The following is a 5,315-nucleotide window of genomic DNA, read 5'->3' as shown; positions in this document are numbered from 1 at the left end:
GTGCGTCGCTATCTCGAAGATTCGGCGAAAGCGGTTCGAGCGTCGCGTGATCGGGGCGAGAATGAACACGCACTTTCTAGAAAACAAATGCAGGGATAAATGATAGAAGTTACGTGCGGTACATGAATAAACGGGAACTTTCTGGAGGACCGTGACCGAGCGTTGCTTTCTCAGCCTTGCGCGCGGCAATATTACTCTTGCAAGAAACACGCACTGATGAAATTGACCTCTCTGGCTACCACAAGATAGCAAACCCAGCAATAAAACGCGCCGTTCCTGCGGGGCGACGTAACAATGATGGGGAAAAGGAGGTGAAGGCTCAGGTTAATGTGTTTATCAGTCAAAAGTTAGCCTTTATTGTCATAAACACAGACAACTGGTGCACTGACTACCAAGAGGTGGTAGCAGTACGAGTCGCACTCCAGACCACTCAAAGAAGACTAACGATTGCATCTGCATACGCCTGTCCCTCGAAACCATATGATCACTCATGGCTTAATTATCTCAAGGATCAATATCCAGACGATTACCTCATCATGGGAGGGGATCTCAATGCCAGAATCGAGGACTGGGCTAATCTACAGCAAAACCGCAGGACCAAAGAACTTATGGAAGCAATAGAAGCCGGAGGTCTCGAACTCATCAACGATGTTACTAGACCAACGAGACACTCTCTAACTAGCTGTCAGTTAGACACCATAATCGACGTCACCCTGGCCACACCGACAACAGCTCGCAAGATAAGCTGGGATATGACGCAGGACGCTTGGGGCAGCGACCACTTCCCCATCATTATGGACGTCGCCATTGGAGGCAATAATCTTAAGCAAAAAAGGCCAACGAGAACAATAATCTGGGACAAATATAGGCAAAACCTCAAAGAACAAGGAGATGTCTTGGAACCATGTCAAATCACCGCACTACTCGCAACAGCTACAAAAATTGCCACAGAAGTAAGGCAAGTCTATGAAGACACGCCAGAACCAGACTACCATCTCCTCGCATTATGGGACAAAAGGACCAGAGCCTTAGAAAAGTACCGACAAGGGAAAGAGAAAAAACACCTAGACAAGGTCAACCGTTTAACGGAAGAAGCAAGCAAATACGCAAACAAATTATCCATCGAGAGATGGCTAGGGTATTGCGAGTCCTTCGACGAGAAAACCAACCTTAGAGACGTGTGGAAGACATTCAACTCCATGTCAGGAAAAAAGAAAGGAGTCAGCCCTGTCCCGGTCATCGCACTCCTCTCCAATGAAAAAACGGAAGAAATTCTCAACAAATTGGGAGACATCTTCTTTCCACAACCCCCAACGAAACCGGAGGAAATCATTTACCACCCAACCCATTCGGGACCAGCAGACAAGCCGGAAGACCTCCCCTTCACAGAGTGGGAACTCGGAGCGGCGATACAACAGCGCAGAAGCAAGAGTGCACCTGGAGAAGACGGAATTACAGTGCTAATGCTCAGAAACGCACCCCTGGCCACCAGTCTTGTTATCCTCAAATGGTTTAACGAAATCTGGGAAAGCCGGCAACTTCTGGGAAAGCGGGCAACTTAGGTATTGGTGTGACCAACCTGGTCACACCAATACCTAAACCAGGGAAGCCAGCAACTGACCCAAAAACGTCCGACCTATTTCCTTGACCTCAATCATGGGAAAACTTATGGAAAGAATGGTACTCGCACGGATTCAGCACAACGCTGAAACCCTCGGCATCTTTCATCCAACGCAAACCGGATTTAGACCGAACTTGTGCATACAGGACAGTCTGCAGATAATATACACAGACGTCGTGGATATGCACCCAGTAAAAAAACAAATGCGAGTGATTGTATTTATCGATATAAAGAAGGCTTTCGATTCTGTCCCCCATCAGTCAGTCATTGGCAGGATGGAGCAGCAAGACCTCACGGGTAAACAACTAGACTTTGTGAAATCATTTCTCTCGGGACGGGTCTACAAAATCCGAGCTGGATATGACAAAGAGTGTGGAGAAGGAACCCTTCAAGAAAATAACATTGGAGTTCCTCAGGGCGCAGTGTTGTCACCTACACTTTTCAACATCGTTATGCACCACTCCTCTGGAAACTTTATAAAATACCCAACCTCAGGGCGACGATTTACGCAGATTATATCACGATCTGGACGCATCAAGGGCCTCCCGAAACCCAAGTTGTCGCCTTGCAGAAGGGACTCGACACAATCGAAGAATATCTTGCTAATGTGGGAATGTTCCCATCGCCAGAAAAAACTAAATATACCATCTACGGCCGCAATCAAGACAACAAAAACCTAGGTCTTACCTTTGCGGGAGACACAGTCCAAAAAGCAGACTCCGTTAAATTTTTGGAATTAACTTTGGGTACCAGCCAAGAATAAGCAAAGCTGGCCAAGATCTCCAAGAAATGGAAACAAGGTATCAATCTCGTCCGAAGAATATCCACGAAAATGGGAGGATGGGGAAAAAACAGCCAAAAAACTCGTGACTGCAGTGCTAGTATCCAAAATAGCCTATGCGGCGAGATTCTACCGGCTCACGAAAACCCATCTTTCCAGATTTAAAAGCATGATCAACGGAGCAAGAAAAGCCATCCTTGGGCTCCCACGCCACACTTCGGCAGAGGAAGTAAGCAAGTGCATCTTCCTCCCAGAACTCACAGACCTTATGAACCAACAGAAGGAGGCTCAACTATCCCGTCTACAACATACAACCGAGGGAAGAAAAATTGCTAAGTACATGGGAATCGAGATACAAGAAGAGGCCCCCATATCGCCGAGCAAAGCTCCGTGGGAACTCGTTGACGTAACTCACGGGTGCAAACCTCTCCCAAGAAACATGGACGCTGCGCGGCACAAGAAAAGACGAGAACACTACGCTCGCATGCACAAGAAGGAGCTGGCTAAGCTTGTTGAGGACGAAAAAAACATGATCGCCTATGTGGACGCCAGCATCTCCTCAATGGGTTGGGCAACAGCAGCCACATACATCCAAGGGAATGCGACCTGGACAGAGACTCAAGGTAACCCTCGAGGCCACCACACGCCGGGCTTCGCCGAACGGGAGGCGGTGTTGCAAGCCATCCGAGGGGCAGTACCCCATCTACAAGACGAACAACAGCTAATTGTCTACACCGACTCGCAAGACACCATCAGAGAACTCAAGAAATACAGGTCCTCTTCTAGCCCCACTATTGACGCTATCTTCGCCTTCGCGATCTCACTATACAGATCCAAGAAAATTCAAATTAATGTCAAGTGGACTCCCGGGCACGAAGGCATTTCGGGCAACGAGCTAGCTGATGAGGCAGCACAGCAGGCGATGAGGAATCTCACACAACCGTCCCTGTTGTCTCAGTCCTCTACGGCAGGCTCAACACCACAGCAACAAGACACTGAGCTTCCCCCATACGATCCAAGGGAGGAACTCAGGTTAGCCCAGAAGACACGAAAACATCTTCTGGCAAGATCATGGACCCCAGAACAACATCCTCTCCCTAGGGAAGAATTCAAGAGAAAATAATCGGTGATCCTCCGCCGCATACGCACAGGAGGAGCAGTCACACCCAGGTTCAGATACCAAATGGACCTGGCAAGACTTAAGAAACAACAACCCTACGCTGTCCCTCCCGGCCCCAGATGCCAGCGGTGTCAAGCCGAGGAATCCGTTCCCAGACTTAAACACATACTCTGGAAATGTGTGGCCCTCTCCACCCTCAGAACACTCATCTTCAGTAAGATGGCGAATGACGAAAGACCTTCAAAACTGCAGGACTGGACGCACCCAGCGGGCAACACCTCACGCAAGACCAGGATCCTCAGATCTCTCTTAGAGTATTTTTCTGAGGGAGACCTGGGAAACTCCATCTAACACCTTTAACCGAGGAGACGATGCCAAGCCTTGAGGCCACCGCGTCATGAAAACTTCGAGTCTCCAGAGATATATATTTTTTTCCTTAAATAAACGTATTCACCACCACCTCCTGCTTTTATGTTTCTGTGTATTTTTTTTGTTGTTTTTTTTCTTTTTTTGCTCTTTTTTTTGCCCGTTGTGTAAACCATCGCGTATCCTTGCTTTGTTTGGCTTAGTTTTTACTCTCTTTTCGTAGCTTCGGTGCTTACTACCCCCGGTTCGTCCGCTACGCTAGGCCCGGGCATTTGGAGGGCCGTCTGCAACTTTGTTATTGTTGTTGTTGTTTTCTTGCACTGCCGTCTGCGATAACCTCCTATTTTCGCCTTCGATTGAGTTTCTAATCCAGAATCGTGATACGTGCTTTTTGACATTTATTAAATATATTAACAAGTGTAAGCTCGCTATGCATTTTTATTCGAATTTTATTTGTGTACGCCGGCCGGCACGTCTGCTACGGGTCATCGTTTGTTGACCAACCGGCCGCATTCGAGCATACACCAGAGCATACTTAGAGATGGCAGGCATGCCATGTGTTGCCTACCATTGCAAAAACACGTTTTTCCGATGTGGTGAAAACTCTCTCTTCCGCTTCCCGAAGGCCGAACAAACGTGAGTAGCTAAGTTATGCAGCATTCAAATTAAACTGTTAAAAAAGTAAATAAACAAAGCGTTCACATTTTTTTTCCTTGCTCTTAACAATTTTTTTTTCTTTGCATTTCAGCTGTCGTATGTGGGTGCACAGTTGCAAACGTGCTGACCTCGATGCTAAGCTGAAGTAGTACGGAGCAGCCCACTTTAATGGAAGAAACTATCGGCTATGCGCTGATCACTTTTTGAGCCATCTGAATTCAAGGATCCAAAACTACCGAGCAGCGGGTGAGACTTTTTTTTAGCATTGAGATTTGTAGTAAATCTGATACATCCAATAAATGTGAAAATATTATATTATGCGTCCAAATACAGATGCTTTAGTAATATCGATACGCCTGAAATTCCAAAACGAAAGTAAACCACGCAAAATCATAATCTGTCTGGTTGTTGTCGGTTCATGGTTTCTCTAACTTTTTTAAACCTTCTGCTTAACAGGCTCAAACTTGGAAGTGTGCCGTCGCAAATGCTCAGTTTTGATGAGGCTAGGCGTGCCAACCCAAAGAAAGCTTCCACCACAAGGAAACAAGAGGCATAAGAGCAGGACATCGTTCCCGACAAACCAATGGCCGAATGTAAGTAAAAATGAACAAAAATAACTGATTTAGAATATTCGAAAACATGGCCTCCATTTTAAAAATATCCATTCACCATATTTTTATATTTTTATTTAAAAATATTATCAGTCGCTCGTGGGACTGTGATAGCAATCAGTGGCACTGAATTAAGAATACGAAAACGCGTTAAAACCA

At 46.4% G+C, this 5,315-nt stretch overlaps 1 pseudogene; it reads left to right on the top strand.

Moving 5' to 3' along the window:
- The first annotated feature begins 2,810 nt into the window (after window positions 1-2,810).
- LOC115326686 lies at window positions 2,811-3,932 on the top strand (annotated as a pseudogene).
- Window positions 3,933-5,315: the final 1,383 nt, after the last annotated feature.

Source organism: Ixodes scapularis, unplaced genomic scaffold, assembly GCF_016920785.2.
Source record: "Ixodes scapularis isolate PalLabHiFi unplaced genomic scaffold, ASM1692078v2 PGA_scaffold10__122_contigs__length_95168666, whole genome shotgun sequence".
Lineage (NCBI taxonomy): Eukaryota > Metazoa > Arthropoda > Arachnida > Ixodida > Ixodidae > Ixodes > Ixodes scapularis.
The sequence above is the reverse complement of the archived record's forward strand: the minus strand, read 5'-3'. Positions and strand labels throughout refer to the sequence as shown.